The following is a 22,921-nucleotide window of genomic DNA, read 5'->3' as shown; positions in this document are numbered from 1 at the left end:
CTATGCTTCTTCCAGGGAGTGTGTCCTCATGTGTCTTCTTGGGTCACAATCTGAGTGTTAGCAGATAGAGAGCCAGCCACCTGGGAAATCCGGCCTCAGATGAGGGGTGGGGAAGGGGGTGAGGATTTGGGTTGGGGTGGCAGCTCCTGCAGCATTGCCTGTGACAGGGACGGCTTGCCATTAATCAGCTAATCTGAGCCCCAGGAAGCATGCAAAGTCCAAGCCTGAGTGTGTGTGTGTGTGTGTGTGTGTGTGTGAGAGAGAGAGAGAGAGAGAGAGAGAGAGAGAGAGAGAGAGAGAGAGAGAGAGACAGATTGACAGACAGACAGACAGACAGACTGCTATCTCTGAGACACCAGGGGGTGTTGGCAGAAGAGCACATTTCAAGCTGAAGACCCTTCTCTGATTATGATTATGTGTATACAGAACATGTTATGCTGGGGGAAACTGGTGGCTTGCATATTTTTCTCTTAAGAAGAGATTGTAATCTCTTCCACATGAAGATTTGGGGTTATACAATGCTATCCTCTTTCAACCAGAAGCCTGGGCAAGTCTGTTTTCATTTCCCCTTGGTTGATACTTAATTACTTTGAGAGATCGGTTATCGTCTTTGTATTTTATTTAAAATATTGTTTGACAGATGGGTGATCTTTTTTTGGAAGTCTAGAGTAGAATTAACAACTTCAGAAATCGAATGCCTCCTCACGGCTCTCCTCTCTTTGACGGGAGGCTTTGGATATTAACAGGAAGAAGGGCGAGGTGGTGCTGCACTGAGGTACAGGACGTGGGACAGAGCCAAGAGCTTGGGGGAGGGGGGTGGATCTGGGCTGGGAGATGGGAGTCTCCTGGCAACCCTGGGAACAGGAGCCACAGTGACAGCCATTGGTTGCCTCGTGGTGTAAGTGCTGAGAGCAGTATGCCAAGCACTCCTACATGTGTCCCCTTCTGTGAGCCTCTCGATACCCGGGGCAGTCTGTGACGGATGAGGAAACCGAGCCACAGAGCAGTGACTGACTGATTCAAGGCCACCAGCCACCAATCAGGAGATCCAGGGCTGGCCTGCTCACACTGAAGTCATTGGTACCAGGTTCCTGGTGGTGTCCAAATGCACATGGGGCTCTTTGAGCACCTGGGGCAGGGAGGAGCAGAAGGAGGCAAGTATCTGGGGAAAGGAAGCCGGGGCTCCGATGAGCAAGGGCTTTGAGGACAAGGTCTGTTTTCCTTTCTGTGTGGAGGGCGGGTTTTCTTCCAGGCTTCACTGAGACTTCAGAAGCACAAGGCTTAGAGAAACACCTCACCTTGTTTGCAGTAAGAAGGGATGGTTGGCTGTGTGGTCAGCTTTTCCCATCCATACTCAGCAGAGTCTCACCAAGGAGGGGCCTAGAGAGCAGACTAGTTTTGCAGCAGGGGCCCTTCTCCTGTGTTAGTTAGCAACTGGGACAGTGCCCTTCTACCCATTTCCTGTTGAGGCTCATGATGCTAGGGAGGTCCTCCAGGCCCTCCCTGGACACTCGGCAGATCTCTTGACCATGTGCATCTCCAGGGAGGAGCTCTGTCCCAGAGTGTGTCCCACAATTAGGATCACAACCTCCTTTCTGCTGAATCTGTATTTAGGGCAGTCTCACACACCCCACCCTGTCCCAGCTATCCATGAGATAGTGTCATAGCCTGAGTGTTCATTCCTTTAAACCCTGTGGGTAAAAGCCCCTAAAATGCAGACTCTGTATCTGTGTCCCCAGTCCTTCAACAAACACCCCAACATTCCCTGTACCCACACCACTGCTCCTGAGCTCCCCCTGCTGGCCAGTCTCCAAGTCCCTGGCTGATGGTGTTCCTTGGAAAAGGGGAATTTTATCCTTTGACTAAAACTTAAATCTGCTTTAAAATTTAATAAAGGGGACAAACCGCTGAGGAACTGGGAAGGGCACCAAGTCCCAAAGGTTCTCTTTAGTTGGATGAACTACACACATGGCTTCTAGTATGAGTAACTCCCAGGCAGGCCTGGAGGCACATGACTATTATGTGCTTATATGACTAGTTGTCAGTCAAAGCAGAGAGAGGTATTGCTGTCCCTCTGCCCTCAGGCTTACTTGGGGGCTGGAGCGTGCGTGCGTGCGTGCGTGCGTGCGTGCGTGCGTGCGTGCGTGCGTGTGTGTGTGTGTGTGTGTGTGTTGTAAGTCTCCTTCGGCAGCCCTCAGGGTTCGTTGTAGCTGCAGAATCTCCAGAGATCTCTCACTAGTCCCTTGAGTAAATATGAACCTGGGCTGGACAGAAGAGACTCCGAAAAGCCAAAGGCTCCCTGGGGTCAGCTCTGTCCTTCTGGGACTTGTGGCCTTGAAGGGGAGGAAGGGACAACAGGAAACTGGTTCTGAAGCTGGCTCTAAACTGGACCACTTAACACAGCGTGGTTTTCATACCTTAGAACCATTATTTATTGTTTCACCGCCGGGGGGTTGACATCTGTCAAGTAGAACAGCTGAAGTGTAGAAAGGGACTTGATACGCCATGTTTGGTTGACACTCATGGGAGACCTTCCCTTTACTAAACAGAAGTGGAGGAAGAATGGATTGTGGGGTGGGGAGAGGGGTTGGGGTCAGGGGACAGGAACTGGGAGGAGAGGAAGGAGGGGAGATTGCAGCCTGGATGTAAAATAAATAAATAAAAATAAATTTATTTAAAAAAGCAGAACAAAAAATATAGAAAGGAAATAAATCCAAATTTAGGGCAGTGTCGGAGTGAGAGTGGAGGTGGTTTGGGGGCATCTGCTTTTCATCAGTATTAAAGTATGTCAGATGTGCTTGGGGCCATCTAGGAGATGCATTGGGAAATAATTTTGTAGGGATCGAAATGTAGGCTTAAATAGAGTAACCACATTTGAAATCTTCTCAGCAAGGCCCAAGGTTACGAAGTACCATGTGCAAGAAGGAAGGGCCTCCCTTTGCTAAAAAGAATTCCTGGGAGCAAATATAGTGTCCTAGGTCCTCACCGGGGGTTTGCTTTTAAGTGGCTTATCAAACCAAACCAAAACAACCAACCAAACAAACAAGCAAATAAATAAGTAAACAAACAAAAAAACTAATTTAGGAGAGCCTGGAGTGCGATTTTAATGGAGAATGGATTTAAAACATGACATGCCCTATCACCCTGTTTGGAAAGTATTTGGTGAGACAATCCCATTGTATATCAGACAACAGCTGTTAGTTAGACATGAGACCATAAGCCTCCCTGGAGCTCTATCCTGGGCTCTCTGCCTGTTTTGGCTTAGGTGGGATGGGTTAGCCCAGAGTCAGGGCTTTGGTCCATGTAGACTCTGGCCACAGTGAAAGGGCTATGCCTGGTGAAGATGTGCTTGAGACAAAAATCACAGACATTCAAGGGCATATGTGTGCACACACATGTATGTGTCCCAAGCACTGAAACGGACCCGTTGCCTCTTACTGAAAACAGTGATCTGGAAGGAAAGAAGAAAGCAGGGGATGACTGCACCTCAGGAGGCTCCCTGCACGGGAATACCGGGAGAAGGCACAGAAGATGGAATTAGAAGTAGATACTGGTTAAAAATATGCAACATTGGCTTGGGGCCTCACACAGTGTGCTCTCATGGGAACTCAGTGGAGAGACAGATGAGGAGATGAAAGGACCCAAGATGAGAATTAGAGCTGTAGTCTAGACTCTCAGGACTTCACTGCCATAGCAAACTGGAGCCAATACTCTGCATGGGTGATTGGGTTTGGGGAAGGGCTGTGTAGCTTAGACCAGTGGTTAAGCATGGATTCTGAGAGTTACAGACAAATATGGTGTTTTCAATGGAAGGTCGAATGGCAACTTGATTTCTTATGTAAGTCTGGCCTCAATTAGGAGAGCACATGAAGTAGGGATATGGAAAGATCTAGTGCGATCCACTTAGTAAATTTTTATTACAATACATTATTTGAACAAATTAATGGATTTCACGATGTTATTTTCAAATGTAGACTTTGCTCATGTTAAACCACACAATGGTAAACGTTATTTTCTCCCTTAAATGGGGGATATTAAGTCTTGCTGGATAGTGATTATAGTGTAGGTGCCAAGGTTAGGCACAAAAGCGTGTTTTCAGGGCTGGTGATTGTCGTGGATTGCCATAAAACTCGCTTGCTCAAAATGCATCTCGTTAACTAAGCTCAAGATTAAAGCACCCAGTGTTTTCTCTTTTGAATTCCAAGAATGAATGAAGGCAAGGTGCATTGTTATTTTTTTTCCCAGAGAGAAAGCTGAATACATGACTCACCATTGATTTTATTAAAGGTTTGGTAGAGGTGGTGTGATCAACAGAAAAGAAGACCCAAATTGTGTTAGGCAAGCCTCTTGAGTCCATGATGGACACAGCCCCTGCACTAGCGTTTAGACTGTAATTTCTTCCCTCAGTGCTCTGAGAGGTCTTATTCCAGTGAAATTGTTTGTGCTTCCTCAGTTCTCAGTCTGTGGGGTGTAGGAATCATTTAAACACAAACGTAGAACCACCAGCTCCAGGCTCAGGGTTTCTTACTAATTTCTGTGAAGCGTTTAAAGGCTGCAGGTGTACAGATTTGTATTCCCTTTGTCTTTGGCTTCCTAAACCCGGCTCGAGCCAGCATGCTCTTAAGGCCATGCAGGTGCACTGTAGGGACTTGAAGCATCCTTCCTGGCCTGTCCACCTGCAGATGGGGAGAGGTAGGGCTCCAGGGGCGGAGCTGAGCTTGTGTCCAGCAACTAAATTAATTAGTGAAATTCCAGTGTGGATTATCAGCTGCTGTGACTGATGCTCCAGGGCTCTTTCTCCAGGCATTCATATTGATGTAGGATGTGTCAGCAGGGGACAGAGCCTGCATTTTGTTCTTTGCTCCGGGTCTGAAACCTGAGTGTGCCACTCAGATGGGGGTGTGGCCATACACGAAGAACACATGCTGTCATAGAAGCAAAAGAAAAGGAGAGAAGATGGGGGAAACCCCAAGAGAAAGAACACTGGGCGTTTGGGAAATGCCAGGAAAAGTACAAGAGCTGAGAGGGGGGTCGGCTTGGACAGAACAAATCTCTGTTAGTCTCCTCTGAGACGGACTCACTTCAGAAGAGTTGAATGGACTCTAAACAGAAAGGACGTAGACAGACAGCGCCTGGGTCAGCTGGAAATTGGCTCTACTGTATTGACACAGAATGGTTTGGCTGTGTGAGAGGAGAAAGTCTAGGCAGCTCTTTCATGGTAGGGCTTCTGGCATGGAGACAGGCATGTAAATCACAGCATATTGTTGGAGGAAAAATATGTCTACACAGACGGAAAGCAGGTTGTAGATGTAAATATTTTAATCAACAGTTAAAATTAGCTATCAATAATCATCAAATTGTTACAGCAATGAAAACAGGTATTTTAATTAAAACATTTGACGGGTTTATTATTTTCTTATCATTAATGTTATTTTTGTGTGTTCATATGTGTGGGGGTGCGTGTACTTGTGTGTGTACATGGTGGAGGCCAGAGGACAGTCTCTAGTGGTGCTCTTCAGCTGTTCAGCTTTCTTTTGAGAAAGGCTTGGAGCTTACAAGTTGGCTGTGCTGGCTGGCTAGTAAACTCAGGGATCTGCCTGTCTCCACCTCCTAGTGCTGGGATTAAATCTATCCACTGCCATGCCTGGCTTTTTATGTGAGTGCTTGGGATTTGCACTCAGGTTCTCATGCTTGTTTGCAAAGTATTTTTGCTGACAGAGTCATTTCCCCAGCCCCACATTTGGCTACTTTAGGTACCAAAATATGTTTAGATGTTTAAATATCTTAAACAGGACTGTACACAGAAGGCGACCAACCCAAAATCATGTTCTTGGGGTGCTCCAAGGTGGAGGAGCCCCTTCTACACCCACAGCCCTGTGATAGACCCCTTCCCTGTTGGCCTCAGCCTTGCACTTTGGCTATGCCATTTCCAGTCGTTAAACTGAAGTAAGGTACACACTTCTCTTCAATCGAGTAGAAACATGAAAAAGTTCATGGGTACAACCAACAAAACTAGCCTGCCACATCCCTCGGTGGCCCAAACCCATAAATCTAACACCCATTTCCAGGGCTGCTTTCCATGACCAGTTCAGCCTAAGTTACACACATTGGGAATTAATCTGCCTGTTATTGTTTGTGCCTCACAAATAGTTCTAAATCTCTGCATCAGGATCTCATGGTGTGACTTGTCTTTCGGTTTCTGAGAGAGAGAGAGCACTTGCCCAGATTTATGGCATTGCCAAAGGAGATATCAATCACCCACTAACCTCCCATGTTTTCTATTTGTTCTTAACCTGCCACCTTCTAAGTAAAACAGAGACAAATGAGAATCGTAGGGCATGAAAACAAGCCTCCATGCACAACAGGATCCCTGCACAGAGCATCTGGTTGGGGTTCAGAGTGGATTGCTCTTCCCACACAAAGGAAGCCATTTTCACAGTGTAAAGTAGTGAGACTCAGTGCAGGGAAGTACCTCATTCTTCATGGTTTCTGCCCTCTTTTGTAGACAGTCTTGGCTACAACAAGACTCAGATGTCAGACATACCTCTATCATCCAGTCACTGATCTGTTTCTGACCATGTAGTAACTGGGCTGGGATCTGGGCTGACTTGAGAGAACATTCCTCCTGATACTAAAATCCAACTTATTTTAGTGAGGTGTGGCCAAAGAAATAATCATATGACCCCAGAGTACCACACCTGCTCTGGGGTCAAATGCTTAGCAAAGTGACTAGCTACAATTTTTTTTTTTTTTTTTTTTTACGTAATTGTTGGAAATGACAATGCATGTGAACATTTATCTAAATCAAGTAAGAGTAAGCATACAATAAGGAAATGTGTCCTCCCTTTTCCTAAAATCTTTTTCAAAAGCTGGTATACAAGTCTGTCATGTGACTAGATTTCAATACAAAAGAGTGAATTAGAGTTGACAGGTAGCTGAGTTGGTAGAGTGCTTGACCAGCGTGCACCAAGCTGTGATATAAACACATAAATGGGACATGGTAGTGCATGTCTGTACTGCCAGCCCTGGGTAGACAGATGGAGGCACGTGGATCACACGTTCAAGGTCATCTTTGCTTATATAGCAAGTTTGAGGCCAGCAAACAAAACATTAAAGAATTTTACCTACTCTAACATGGAAATGTAGATGTTCCTGAGTCTACAAACTGGTCACATCTGAGCCTAAGAGTGTTTGTTCAGGGCTGGCATCTGTACTGGTATGGGGTGAGTGCCTGAAATACTGTAGCAGACCCAGAAACCTGCGTACACCCACCTGGAGCAAGAGCTCAGAGACTTCCTTTCCAAAGAGTTCCAGATGGAACAGCACACCTAAGTTGTGATAGCCAGTGGTCTGCTGCCATTCTGTCCTTGTGTCTGAGGACTCCTCTGTTGCCATCACCAATCTTTCCCCTCCCATCTCTGACTTTCCGCTTAGCATGATTGCCCTAACAATGATGCTGTCATCAACACGTCACTGTTTGGATTGCTCGTGCCTCTCATAGACATTGACAGGACAATAGAATAATGTCCCCCAAGGACCTTGGGGTCTCTGATATTCTGTCTGGATAAACCCCATCATTGACAATTTTTGTACATATATGCATACTCAGTTTTGTTTCTTTTAAAATTATGCTTATGTGCTAATGTGGTTTAGCTGTGCCTGTGGCATGGTGTGTACTAAAAGCCACTTACCTGCCGTGGGGAGGTGCATTTAGTTAAAGACAGGTGGTGTGATCTGAGTACTCTTCATGGAGCATGAGGCATCTGATGTGGCATAGGAATACTTTCAAGGCATGTCATTAAGGAGGATATCAAGGACAATTTCCAGCTATGAGAGTCTCATGACACCCCCACAGAAAGGGAAAAATCCATATCAGTCCAGTTATTAGCTGTTTGTGAAACCCAATCTTTAGTGGCTGTCACCGTAAGTAGATACAAATGTAAACCCTCAGTTCTCTTCACTCCGTGTGATTCTGACAGTGACTCACATTATAACCTCAGAGGTACTCATACAGTGATCGTGTCAACGATACTCCCAGAGCTGTGCTGTGTACATGTACAGCTGAACATGGCGGCTCTGCTCCTACTGGCTGGTGTCAGTTTAAGATTGACACAAGGAAAAACTGTGGCTGTGCATAGAAGTCAAAGACTTGAAGGAGACTGTGTTAGTCACATCATTCAAAGTGGTCGTTTTCATTTTTCATTTGTTACCATCCATCTACCTACCTACCTACCTATCATCTATCTACTATTTGTCTATCTATCTATCTATCTATCTATCTATCTATCTATCTATCTATCATCTATCTATCTTTTATCTATCATCTATCATCTGTTAATCATCTATCTATCTATCTATCTATCTATCTATCTATCTATCTATCTAATCTATCATCTATCTATCTTCTATTATTTATTATCAATCATCTATATCTATCATCTATGTATGTATATATCTGTCTGTCTGTCCACTTGTCTTCTATCCATCTATCCATCAATCTTCAAGGCAGGTCCTTTCAGTTTCCCTCAGACTAGCGTCTTGGGGACAAATGACCCTCCTGCTGCAGCCTTTCCAGTACCTGGGACGCATTGGCACTTTTCACTGGCTTGAAAGCATTCATTTTTCATTAGGGGACTGAGTGACCTGAAATTAATCTTGTTGAGAATCTCAGAGCTCTTGAGGAAAAGCTGCTCTTGTTTTCTCTTCCACATTTCTCATCCTATTAAATTTCTCATTTTCTGTCATATTCTGGAAGCTACCCACTACCTTTTGTACCGGTCTCACTTCCACTTAAGTCTCTGCAAGAAATAATTGGAAACAACATAGTCCTGGTTATTTTTCTTAGTCTCTAGCAAAAAGAGCCCCATAGAAGTCAGAACAAAGCCAACTTTCCCTCCCAGACTCTTCCTGGCTTCCCAGTGGTTCATTTTCTGTTCTGATTTCTTTGCCCTCACAACCCAATCACATATTATCATTACTATGCCCATGGAATAGTTTGTGGAGATGCTGTAGGTAAAGTTTACTTTGGTCTTGTAGAGTTTTCTTGGCTACGACTTTAGACCAACCACTTCCATGCCCCACTCACCTCCCAGGGCTCTGAGTAAGAAAGAGTATTCTGTGTCCCAGAGAATGCTGGCCCTTGTTCTTATCAAAGCCGTTGCATATATCATTGACAAGCACACATTTGATAAGCCATATTGCTTTCTGTCCTCTACGAGTGTGACATTATAAGTGACTGTGTCTTCCACACCTTTTAATCCCTAGCCCACAGCATTGAACTTCCTCTGGTGGACTTCTGGTTACCTGTCACACACTGCTGAGGGGATGGAAACACACAGTCCCAACCTCTTAGAGTGGAGAGACAGAGCCACATGAGATTGATTGTACTATGGCTTCCACATGGGGTACAAATGTCAGGGAAACATTAGGTGATTTGTCACTGTGCAGGGCTGAGAAGAAGAAGAGAGGTGAGGTTCAGCTACCAAAGGAGGGAGGACTCGGTTACTGATGAGGATCACATAACAGTTAGTAGATCTTAAAGGATTAACATTTTAGAGCCAACTGAGAGGTTATCCATAGTCATGTTGCGTGAGCTATGCTTAATTTTAAGCTCTCTGTCTTGGAGTCTTTTCCTCTTGCTGTGATACAGAGCTCTGATGGTAGCAACTTAAGGGAAGAAGGATTTATCTCCAGGTACAGTCCATCATGACAGGGAAGTTACAGCAGCAGAAGCTCAAGGGAACTGGTGACACCACACCCACCATCCAGATGCAGAAAGGGAGGAAAGCGAAGGAGATTGTCTCCTTTTATGTAATCTGGGACTCCCCTCCTAGGGAAGGGTCCCTGTCCATGTTGAAGATGGGTCTTCCCACAGGAACTAACATAATCAAATGACCTTCCATAGGCACATACAGAGACTCTGTCCAGGAGATTCTAGACTTTGATCAGGTTGACACTAGCCATCACATGCCCCAATGTCAAGAATATCCTAAAACATACAGAACACATTCCCATTCTTACTAATAATAGAGAGCGATGGATTTCCACATCGCTTAAAAAACATGAAGAGGGGAAAGTTTCCTGTGATACATTGGTGATAGGTCACAGAAGTGCAGTCAACAGTATTTTTCTTGGGATTTTACACCTTGCTTTATTTTCTAAGGTTTACACATTCTAATTCTGAGAAAGCTGGTGAATTTAGACCTGTCTGCAATTGATCTTCCAGGAGTGCTAGTGCTGATTCATGATGGCATATGGTTGCATTCTTTGAGCCTTAGGGCCCCAGGTGGCTTCCTGACCATCATTATTATTCTCTTCTTTTTAGACTTTGCCCTCAGATGGACTCAACTTCTATTTATAACTCAGTTCCCACATCTGCATTAGCCCTGTGAAAATCTCTAGCTAAAACAGGACTATCTCTCAAAAACATTTTTTTTCTGTCAGTGTTCTCCACATTAGAAATGTAGGCTATTTTGCCTCTTTTTGAAGAATATTTCTTAAAATAGCTGTAGCAATTTGTCAAACACCTCCATCAACTACCTCCTTCAGGTTCACAGCTGGTTCCCCACCTTGAGATTTAATCTCTCTCATCTTCTACACTGGCCTGTTTCATTCTAGGGGCCACCCTTTTTTATAAGTTCCCATGTCATTTCTCTGCTGAGTTCTTGCCGAGAGTCAGTTCTGGGAGAGACTCATGTGAGCATTTCCCTACAGTTGAATTCTGAATGAAGACTTTGAATTTTCAGAAAAAAAAAATGCAGCCTAAAGTGATTTTAGAACTGTGAGAAGTGGTCTCAGGGGATCTCTGTTCTGGCTTGCTGGGTCCCTTCAGAATCACAAAGCCGAAGTGAGACATGGGAAAGGGCCAGCAGATCTAGCAGAAAGGGAGAGATTTGAAAACATCAGCTGTTAAGCCCACTCTTTCCCCCCATTTCTTTCCCATGGCTCTTTTGAGGTGTTTTAGCTCAAGGTTGGGACATCTAAGAGGACTGGGATCTGACTGGTGACAATTTGTGAAACAAAAAATAGAACTTCCCATGTTAAACATTCTTAAGAATGTTAAGGTGTGACAACAGAACATTAGACTCAATTTGAGGTCCCCCCACCACATTTATTTTTTAAAAAAAGGGTTTTTTTTTTCATTTACATACCAATCCCAGGTCCCTCTCCCTCCCCTTCTCCTACCCCTTCACTTCCCCCATCCCTCCCCCACCCCCCCATTCACTCTCAGAGAGGGTAAGGCCTCCTGTGGGGAGTCAACAAAGTCCAGCATACTAAGTTGAGGCAGGACCAAGCCCCTCCTCGCTCTGTCAAGGCTGAGCAAGGTAGCCTAGGGAGTGTGTTCCAAAAAGCCATTTCATGCACCTGGGATAAGTCCTGGTTCCACTGCCAGGTGCTCCCCAAACAGACCTAGCCACAAAACTGTCACCCACATTCCAAGGGCCTAGTTTTGTCCCATGCATGTTCCCCAGCTGACAGGCCAGAGGCCGTGAGCTCCCACCAGCTTCTTTTTTAGGGTATGGTATGACACAGTTGCCTAAGTCACTTTACACTGCAGATAGTCCTGGGTAGACATAAAAGCCTTGGTAGCACGTATGTACCTGTGCATGCACACACATGCATGTGGAGGCAAGAAGACAACCTTGAGTGCATCCTTAGCAATGCTGTCCATTTCCTTTGAGACAGGGCCTCTCACTGAACCTGAAGTCCATTGGTTAGGCTGGTTGGCCAGTGAGCCCTAGAAATCCTCCTTTCTCTACCTCCCCAGAACTGGGATTACAAATATACCATCACACCCTTCTTTTCCACGAGGGTTACAGGGATCTGAACTCACAGCCTCATGCTTACATTGCAAGCATTTGGCCACCTAAGCCATCTTCCTAGCCTTTGGCCTGTCCTCTGATCTGTCTTAATTTTTAAGTATTGAGCTATGATAGCTAATTTAGGACAAAACATCCTCCTTTCTTCCAAAAGTATACAACCTCAGCCTTCTACCATTTTGTGAAGTTATTTTCATTTAAGTGGGGAAAAAAATCTGGCAATTTCTTTAATACCAAAAAGGAAAGTCTCCCACTTTGGAAGCTTGGCATCCCCTTCGGAGAGGAACACATTTAGCACCACACAGTGCTAAATAAGCATCTTCGTTCAGCAGGAGATCAGGAGGCTTTGGCTCTGCAGGAATGGAGTTCATGTGGGAGTGAGGAAGTTCACAACCACGTGACCCATAGGTCAGGAGTCACCAAGGGCTCTCCCCACTCTCATAACCCTGTTCTCACAGGTGCATGGCACAGGCCTGCGAATCTGGCACCGCACAGACTCTGCCCACAGGTGTTTTCACCATCGGGTTCTAAGACAAGCTCACTTTGTTTCCTAAAATGTAACTGTGCGTGGCGTCATCCATCTCCATGCAGTTGCTTTGTTCTTAAAATAAGGAGGGGCACAGATGACCCCAGTCTGCACGCAGATGGACTGAGTTATCTGTACCACCAGTGGCAGAAGGCACCTCACAGTCAGTTCCCTCCATCTTCTAAGTCAAGGCTTTCCCCTGCAATGAGGCAAGGCAAGAGTCAAGTGCTGGACTTCTAAGCTGGTCTGTGTAAGTTCCATCATCTCACTTGGTGGTAACATCCTTGGGTGTACTTCCAAACCTCTTCCCACCTCAAGCTTTGCATCTGTTAGCTGGGACCTTGGTGTTGTACCTTCCACAGGGCCATTTCCCTAGCAGTGCCGAGTTGATGCTCTTGCAAAGGGGAACACATAGTCATTTGCATTTGAAGACAGAGCCTTAAAGTGACAGAAGAAATGACAATGTGTTTGCCAGACCTGAGGTATCATCCATTCACTCAGCCTTGCTATGAGGTTCTCCTGGGTAGCAATGGATTTGGCTTATGTCTTTCCTCATATTCCTGCTTGTTTACTTGGTGAAGAAGTTGAGCACAGCAGCTGCTCTTTACTGGCTCAGCCACAAGAGGGTTGATAGAGCCCGATGTGGAGATCTCAGCAACCTGGATAGGTGGGCATGCAGGGACCAGCAGAGAAAGATTCTCCCAGTTGTGTGATTTCATGCAGAAATTATGATGGTTGATTTTGGTTCTCAACTTGATGACATTTAGAATCACTATGGAAACAACTCTGGACACATCCCGGAGGGTATTTCTGGGTTAACTAAGGTGAAAAGATTCACGGTCAATGTTAGTGACACCCTCTCACAGGCTGGGGTCTCTGAATAAAAAGGGGAAAGTGAGCTGAGCAACAGTGTTGTTGTTCTCCTCCTCCTCTTCCTCCTCCTCCTCCTTCTTTTTCTCTTTTTGTTTTTTTTCTTTGTTTTTTGAGACGGGGTTTCTCTGCAGCTTTGTTGGTCCTGGAACTCGCTCTGTAGACCAGGCTGGCCTAGAACTCACAGAGATCTGCCTGCCTCTGTCTCCCTGAGTGTTGGGATTAAAGGCATGTACCACCACCACCCGGCCATTTTCTGCTTCTTGACTGTGGCTGCAGTGTGACCAGCTGCCTCACACCCCTGCCACCGTGCCTCTGCCACTGTGATGGACTGTACCCTCACACCGTGAGCCCTCAAATTGTAGCCAAAATAAACCCTTCCTTCCGTCCATTGCTTTTGTCAAGTTAGCGACAGGAAAGGTAACTAATGCATCGCTCTCCAGTTATTCTTTGTTCTTCTTTGAGCACACCCAGCCCAGCACTTTACAGGGCATATCTATGATGAGATGGATGATGGAAGACAGGAATAATCTTGTTACTGTTGACAGCAGTGAAAAGATGCATCTCTCTCTGTGGCCTGATTCTGATATCTCAGTGGATCCCATATGAGCGAACATTCTGCTCCTCTGGTCTTTGGAATGTAAAAGAACTGAAGGAAATCACACCTTACAGGAGGGACAGGCAGACTTGGTGCTTGTCTTAATTGCCTTACAGCGTAGCTTTCATTCAGTCCTTGAAAACTGGCTCTGCCTGTTGGCTTTTTTCCTTCTTATCATCTTCACAGGTAAACATCCTCGAATGAGCTGCTGTAGATGAGCCTTGTTCCTGGGGCTGCACTTGTCTTTACATTGACAGTTGTCCACCCTCTTTCTTATTCTGCCCTCTGGCAGAGAGAGAAGCAAATCTCTTCGGCTCTGCTCCTCTCTGTGGGTGTCAGGTGACTTCTTCTGCATGTTCTGTGACAATACATTTGTAAACTCCTGGACATCCATGTCTCTGTCTTCTTTGTCAAGCACAGAAACTGTGACAAGCATGTAGATGGCCTTTATCCCAGTGACCTTCGCCAGGAGGGTAATCTAAGGAAATGATTTAAGAGCAGGCAGTCAGTGGGGGAGGTGGGTGGGTGGGAGGAGTAGGATTTCTTTGGATGAAGAAAGTATGATATTCCACAATCTTGGGGTTTTCAAGGAGGGCAAGGGTGCATTAATCTGACAGTTCACGTGGCCTTCATCCAACCTCTGACTTGAAGTGACTGAGTCCAGTGTACACATGAGATGGAACCATTAGGTTCTTCCAGTTTTCCACCCTCAACTGTGTTCTGGCCATCAGCACATCTCCCTCCTGTGTTGTCCCTTTCTAGAAAAAAAATACAATCTGTAATTTGTACCAAAATCAAAAAGGATATCCGTGGCAGAATCAGGGGTCTAGGGAACCTTTACTGGGATCAACAACTGAATGACTGACCCAGAGAGAGGCTGCAGCTTAAAAATAGTGTTCTATCTTTGGAATCTCACAGTAGCTGTAGGGACATGCTGAATTTCATGCTTTTTAATTCTCCTTGAAGAAGTTGACTAGAAAAAGGAACCATGATGCTGAGGCACACACTTACCATCATTCACCCATGTATGGGATGGATAGTCACTCTTAGTCTTCCAGTGACTGAGTCAAATGTAGCCATTTTTGTTACTGTAAATATATACCTATATATAATATTATATATATTATTTATATATGAAAAGAAACAGCCCCACTTCTTTAAAAGGCTGCATTTTCCATTCTTATGCTGTGTGTGCTGCTCCTTTTGGGTAGTGATTCCTGCAGTGTGAGCAGTCTGTTCTCACAGCTCCCTGGAGGCGATGCCTTCTTGTTCCCATCTTGTGGATGAGCAGACTATGGCTCAGTGAAGTTCACCGTCCTTTGCAGGGTCACAACTCTAAGAGTGGCTGGGCTGGGATACCCTGGGTTGTCTATGATCTCATTTTTTGTTGCTTTAAGTTTTATGTGTCTGTTTGCGTTGTTGTTTGTATTTTTAAGCCAGACTTCAAAGGTATAATTCATATATAGTGGCATTCACTCCTTTCCCTTGTGTGTGCTTTGTCATGTCTGAGGTCTTATCATTGAGGGATTGACTGTCGCATCCTCCCGAAAAGTCCCTTTGTGTTCTTAGGGTCACTTCTTCTCTTGCCCCTTAGGCCTAGTCCCTGCCTTCTTCACTAGTTCCACCTAGGTGAAGCAGGCTCTAGTGTGGTACCCAAAGAAGCCCACAGTGCCTATAATTTCACAGAACAGATGACCTCAGGGGCTTGGAATGATTAAACATTACACAGCTGTTTTCTCCTGTTCTTAGGTTCCTAAAACTACTGGTGTCTTGAACCCCAGACATAACATGTTTTATGTATATTCATACTTTGTATGAATTTGTAAATTGGGCACAGTCAAGAGACTAATGCTGAATAATGGAAAAGAGCAATTATATTAATATATTGTAGTCAAAGTTGGGTGAATGTGTGCTCTCTGTTTCTGTTTCTGTGTCTCTCGGCTCCTCTCTATGTCTCTATATCTCCCTCTGTCTCTGTGTCTCTATCTCTTTGTGTCTGTCTTCCTCTACCTCTCTCTGTGTGTGCCTCTCTCTCTCCATATCCATCTGTCTCTCTCTGCCTCTATCTCTGTGTCTCTGTGTGTCTCTCTCTGACTTTGTTTCTCTCTCTATATCTCTCTCCCTGTCTCTGTGTCTCTCTCTCTGCTCCTCTCTCTCTGTGTATGTCTCTGTGTCTCTCTGTGTGTTTTTCTTTGTCTTTATCATTAGACCACACTAATATTTTCAGACCTCTGTTCATGGAGGGGACTGGCTGCAGTGGTTTTCAAACGGTGCTTTATAAGGACCAGTGAGAGTCAAGCCAGGTATGGTGCCACACACCTGCAATCCCAGTACTCAGGAAGCAGAGACATGTGGATGAGGAGTTCAAGGCCAGCCTTGACTACAAAGGAAGGTTCAGGCCAAGACTGGGCTACATAAGACCCTGCCTTAGACCTTCCCCCATCCAAATGAATAGTGGAAGGATTGGAAATGTAATGAATGACAGGACCATGAGCAGGCTCACTGTGAACCAGCATCACATACTGTTGCTTGAATTTCTAAAAGGTCTTTTAATAAAAAACTGGGTACCAGATACCGGGGTGAAAGCTGAAAGATCAAAGAAGCAGAGTGAGCCACAGCCGCCACCTCTTACCTCACCGACTCCTCAGCCTGAAAGAGCCTTAGCTGAAAGGGATGCTTCTGCCGAAAAGCCTTTAGTTTCTGTCTCCTCACGCCTTATCTACCTTTCTCTGCCCAGCTATCACTTCCTGGGATTAAAAGCATGTGTGCTTCCCAAGCAAAGGCATAGTATCTCAAGGCCTGGGATTAAAGATGTGTGCCACCACTGCCTGATTCTGTTTTTCTCCTAGACTGAGTCAATCTCATATAGTCCAGAGTGGCTTTGAACTCACAGAGATTCAGATGGATCTCTGCCTCCCAAATGCTAGGATTAAAGGTGTGTGCCACCACTGGCTGGCCTTTATGTTTAATCTAGTGGCTTGTTCTGTTCTCTGATCTTCAGCCAAAGTTTATTAGGGTACACAATATATCACCACATCATACAGGGAAGGCTCCTTGTTTATGGATTGACTGGTTTTTACTTCTAGTCATGAACTCATCTTCCTGCTTTAGCCTCTCCAAGAGCAGAATCACAGGGGCATGCCACCATGCCTGTCTCCTTCCTTCCATATTAAGCCCCATGACCTGGCCCTGCTCCAGAGGTCTGTGTAACTACATTTTGGGGACATCTAGAGAAACGTCAGACACCTTAGAGCAGACAGAGAATGAGCCTTGGGACTAGCACTGGTCTTGGCTCTATGTGGATGATGTTCTCTCTCTGTAACAGTGTCTGTGGTCAAATTGTCCCTTCTCAGAAAGACACAATCACACTGAATTAGGGCTCAAGAATAGCCCTGTCTTAGCTCAAGCACCTTGTGAAGGCCTTTGCACCAAACAGCCTACATTCTGAGGTATACAGCACTGAGCACACAATGCTGCAAAAGTTACGGTGAACTTCACGCAAATTAAAGAAACACCTAGAACCTTCTATGTCATCTCTTTCCAGGGAGGATGGCAGCGTTGTGCTCATCACCGTGAATCTTTGTCATGCCAAGCTTAATAAACACAGCCAAGTGGTTTTATTGGCACACAGAAGGTACATGGGCACGACAGCTTAGGGCCGTTACTTCAAATGAGCTGGACAACATGGTCCAGACTCTTCACGTGGTCAGATCTGTGCAATCGGAGAGTTTCACACTGACCATTGACTCATTCGTATCTGCTCTTTTACACTGCAGTGTACACCTGTGACCAAAATTACATTTATATAGCATGCAGCCACCTTCATAAAACAGACTGCACGTGTGCCCACAAACAAAAGACACAAAGAAAATAGACTGAGATGTCCACAGGACTTCACCATAGTCGCGGTTTGTTGGCTTATATGTGAGATTTTTGCTTTCTTCCTCATACATAAAAACCAGGAAGTTCTAGACAACCATTCCCACTTTTCCGAATAGAAAACTCTGAAAAGAAGATAGGCAGAATGAAGGTGAGTTTTTTTGTTGTTTGTTTTGGTGAAAGTACCTGTTTTTTTTTTTTAAGTGTGTATATCTCTGAAAGTACTAATTAAAAAAATATACAACTGTGAGATAAGAGTACACAGTGAATTTCATTGTGGTAACTCTGGAGCACCTGTAAATAAGGGTCTCTTTGAAGGTTTTGCTGGAATTACAGGTGTGCCATTTAATTCCCTTACACAAAGGTCAGGTGTAGGTGCTTGGAACAGTGCTCCAGCAAATTTCAGCCTCTGAGCATCTCGGAGTTGAAAACCAGGGCACAGAGAAGGAGTTGCAAAGGTGAACGCACTTGCCATTGAAAACCCCATCACTTTTTTTTAACCATTTTTTTTTTAACCTTTCCAGCTGAAGTTTTCTTTTGACATTAATTTCTACTCCTTTAGGGATTAAATTAGCAGAGCTTTTAATGCTCAAATTTTGGAATGTTACTAGAGGAATTATGACTTAAAAATATCAGCGGCAAGAAATTAAAGCTATTCTCTTCTCGTCATAAAATGTGGGCATAAAAGTCTCTCCTACTCTTCAGGCAAACTCAGGGACTTTGATAGGAAAGGTGCCTTTAATGACAAGCTTTTGAAGTTCCAGAGAAGCCACTTGCTTAATGATTGCTGTGGCCCCAAGCGCTCATCAGCAACCTGCTGGCCGACCCAGCTGTCGCCTGCTTCTCAGTTCAGTCACTGCAGGCTTTGCTTCCCTGCTCGTTTAGACTCTGAACATCTAAGAGGCTCCCGGTCCTTCATCAATAAAACATTAAGTGTAATACCGCAGAAACACGCCTTTTTGTTTCCTTATAAACACGGGGATCAAAAGCAAGCGGGGAAGAACTCTTAGAAGGGCTTGCTGCGATAATTGGGGAGGCTTCTCATTTGATTTTTCTCCTGTGTGGGATTTTGATTCTACAGAGAGGCTGCAATATCCGAACCTTCACTGCCTCAGAGTGCAGCGTGCTATAATGGCATGCAGATTTGAGCTTCTCGCTTTATTTATGACTCATCAGAGGGATGGTTTGTGAAGATGCTGCTATTGAGGGGAGCTGGAGACCCTAAAGCTGTCAGAATGTGACTGTTAAGACTCTGTAATGTGAAGGAAGACAGCACCACAGAGAAAAATAACAAGAGAACGTGCATCATGGCTGGGGGCGGGGGCGGGGCTGGATGGTACAAAGCTACAAAGCGGTATTGCTGGCATGGGCTTCCAAGCCACTGGGACAGTGGCACGAATTTGGACTCCCTGAAACTGCTTGGCAGACAGGAGCCAACAGAGGCCAGAGACCAGAAAGGGAAGGTGAAATGCTAAAGAATGTCTTGCAGCCAAGACTCACACTCTGTTTACATGGGGAAACCATCTACTGGATGGACCTGGATTATGGCTCTGGGAGAGGTACCATCACAAACGACAGGAAGAGAGCAGGACTCAAGGTCCAGGTCCCTGACATGTGTCCAGCAGGGGCAAGCTGAACATCTTTTATCCCTGGAGGGTGGGAACTGAGACTGAAATGCCTCGCCGGTGGGTAGCCCTCTGCTTTTAGTCTGTTACAGACAGGAGCTGTGAGTGAGGAGCCTCTGCCCAGACCTTTGACCTTAGGTATTCTGGGTTCAGAACTCTTCTCACATGTTAGTGCTTTTCTCTCTTTGAACCCTCCAGATTGTGAGCCAGCCAAAGTGGGGGAATCTCTAGGACCCAGCTCAGGCCTGGCTCAGTGAAGGCAAAAGCAACTGATGTTGAAAGAGCCACTGCCCAGGGTGGGCTCTCGGCTGCTGACTGACTCAGCTTTGCACAACAGTGAATGTAGTTGATTGTCATAATCTTTGCTTGTTTTCTTAAAAAAATTATGTGTATGTCTTTGTCAGTGTATGGGGTGTGTGTGTGTGTGTGTGTGTGTGTGTGTGTGTGTGTGTGTATGTGTGCTGATACCTGTAGAGGGCAGAAGAGAGTGTTAAAAACAGGAGTTTCAGGCAGTTGTGAGCCACCTGATGTGAGTGCTGGGAAGAAAGCTGGGTCCTCTGCAAGAGCTGTACTCACTCTTAACTGATGAGCCATCTCTCCAGTCTCCTGATAACTTACCTTTAAAACGATCCTTTTATTTCTGAGCCAGGATGACACTAAGGTCCTCTAACTGGGGATTTCCCTAACTTAATCAGCTGTGGAAAACTGACAACAGGCCCATGAGGACCCATTTCCTTCCACCCACAAAGAGCTTGGCAACATGGCTGAGAAGAAGTTTCTCCATGAGTGAGGGCTCTGTGTTACACGTTCCTTGTCTCCTATAAACCCAGACCCCTGTACAAGGGTCATTTGTCTTTTTCCAAAGTTGCCAAAGTCAAACTCAGATAAAGTCCTCTTCCAGTGTTTGGTGGCTGAGGAGAAGTCAGGAGACCTGGGTATGTGCAGCCTGGAGGAGGTCAGGGATGGCCTGTGCACTTAGCTCTCCATGAGGCTCCTTGTTTCTTATCAAAGTGACTGTTGATAGGGATGACTGTCTAGGCAAATGGTATCTTACAAAATTAGATAACAAAATAATGAATTCAGATTTACCCACAAATGCTGTAGACCCACATTCAGAGACAGTCCCAGGGCTACAATTTGCATCCCCACTTTTTTTCTTAAAAGTTTCCTCCTCCTCCCCTCCTCCCTCTTCTCCTCCTCCTCCTCCTCTTCTTCTCTTCCTCATCCTCACTCCTTCTCCTTCTCCTCCTCTTCTTCTGCTCCTCCTCTTCCCCTCCTCCTCTCCTCTTCCTCCTCCTCCTCCTCCTCCTCCTCCTCTTCCTCCTCCCCCCACCTTGCCCCAAGTGTATGTGCAATGGTGCACTTGTGTAGGTCAGAGGTCAACCTCCAGGAGTTGCTCCTCTCTTGTCATCATGTGGGTTCTGGGTAAAAGTCAGATCATCAGTCCTGGCAGGTGCCCTTTACCTGTTAACACACCCTTACACCTCCCATTGGTTTTTCTTTTTGAGATAAGGTCTCATGCAAGTCAAGATGGACTATAACTTACTATATAGACCAGGCTAGCCTTGGATTTGTAATCCTCCTGCCTCAGTCTACCACGTACTTGCTTTGTAGGAGTTTGTACCCAAAATTTTGGGGCTGTGCCCCAAATTTGACCAGTAGGAATTCACATTACGTTTCATACTCTTCAAACATCAACTATTAAAAATGTCATTTCCTGAGGATGTGCTTCTCATTCTAGAGGTGGAGCTGTGTACATTCAGACAGATGGGTTTCCAAGTGAGCCTTGTGTCTCAAGTTGGAAATTAGCATGAATAATGACACTGCTTTTGCTAATTTGGCCTCTTGTGTGTAATACCAATGGAATACTGATGTCATAGGCATGGACGGTAAAGTGGCAGGTGGGCCTGTGACTTCAGGAGTCTAGAAATCATATAATAGAACTCAGGAGGCAATGGCATCCATTCTTAACCTGTAGTTATGGCTCATGATGCAAAGATGGCTTTCACAACTGCTCTGCATTGGAATATCTTTCTAGATTGTTGTTATAAATAGCTCTTCTGAACCTTATACTTGTCTCGGGGAAGCACAGGGACTTGTGTTGTCTTGGCCACATGGGAACCTGAGGCAGAGGGGCAGAAGGACAATAATCTCAGCTCTGGCCTTGAAACTGTTGGTCTTTGCTTGTGCCAGCTTAAACATTGCGTTCAAGTATGTATCTTGATTACTGAATGTCTTAATGTCTTAGTGTGCTTGTGCATTTTGTCTCCAAGGCAAAGTCCAGGCTCTTCATCTTGTACTGGGGTAGTTGTTCTATAAGCATGGTGGTTTTGTGGAAGAGTTCTCAGAGAAGAACAGGGGGACCAAGTTGTTGTTAAATCCATTTTACTTAAAGGAAACATAATCAGGGTTTTTGAAAATGTCATCAGGATGTTGCTGAGTGTGTTAATGATGTTTCAGGCACTTTTCTACTCAATACGATGCTGTGCTGTCAATATGTGTGCTCCTGACCGTGGCTTAGAAGTGGTCAGACTTATATCAATATTCATTATTAGCTCAAAGTACGTGGATAAACAAACTCAGTGCCAACTATTTCCTAGAAATTTATGTGATCTGTTCAGTGGGCATCTGCTATGAAGCAATCATTCATGGCTTTGCAACTGGAAACAGTTCACCCATTAAGCTTGTGTGCTGAGTCATTAGCCTCCTGTGTGCACTGCAGACCTTACCTGTGAGGAACTCCATGGCTAACAGCTCTGTGTGGGCTTGGGCAAGTGTAGATATAACCAACCATCTTATTAAATAAGAAACACAGAACCAATGCAAAGAAGAAAGCCAAGAGATCAGAGCTAAGAGCCTTACCCATCTGCAGCACCTAGCCTCTTCAGCCAAGAGAGACCTACTTCCTGTGTGTTTGTCTTTATATAGACTTTCTGTTCTGCCTTTTCATTGGTTGTAAATCCAACCACATGACCGCCTCATTACTGCCTGTTTGTACAGACCTCCAGATTTTCTACGGTTGATATTGAGATTAAAGGCGTGTGTCTCCAATGCTGGCTGTATCATTGACCACACAGAGATCTAGCTAGCTCTGCCTACCAAGTGCTGGGATTAAAGGCGTGCACCATGAATGCCCAGCTCCGCTATGGCTTGCTATTAGCTCTGACCCCCAGGCAACTTTATTTATTAACATACAAATAAAATCACATTTCAGTACAAATAAAATATCACCATAGGCATGTGCACAGTTGCAGCTCCTCATCTCTTGCCCACTCCAAATGCCTCCATCTCTACCTCCCTATCCCCTGAGACTTCCCCATCAGCCCAGGCCTATGCCAGGGGTGAAATTGCACAGTCTAGAGGCATTGGGAATCAATGCTCTGTGGGGCATCTTGGATCAGTGAGGGACAGAGGTGCTGGGTAGTAACTCCTGTGCTTCCCCTGCCCCTCATCCTCACTCAGCCTGCACAGCTCTGGAATGCAACCTGCACCTAACCATGGCCAGCTTGAGGAAGCATTCAAGTAGTGGATGCCTCTGTCTACTGCCTCTTACCCTTTCCTTCACTCAGACATCACCCTGGCCATAAGTTATAGCATGAACAAT

General features: G+C 45.3%; 1 protein-coding gene across 2 annotated transcripts in view; it reads left to right on the top strand.

The window, feature by feature from the left end:
- The window catches only part of Pcp4 (Purkinje cell protein 4), a 66,805-nt gene that overhangs the window by 6,246 nt on the left and 37,638 nt on the right, over nucleotides 1-22,921 (top strand). The gene's annotated exons all lie outside the window — the stretch shown is intronic.

This window comes from Peromyscus eremicus, chromosome 12 (assembly GCF_949786415.1).
Source record: "Peromyscus eremicus chromosome 12, PerEre_H2_v1, whole genome shotgun sequence".
NCBI lineage: Eukaryota > Metazoa > Chordata > Mammalia > Rodentia > Cricetidae > Peromyscus > Peromyscus eremicus.
This window is presented reverse-complemented; position numbering and strand designations above follow the sequence as displayed.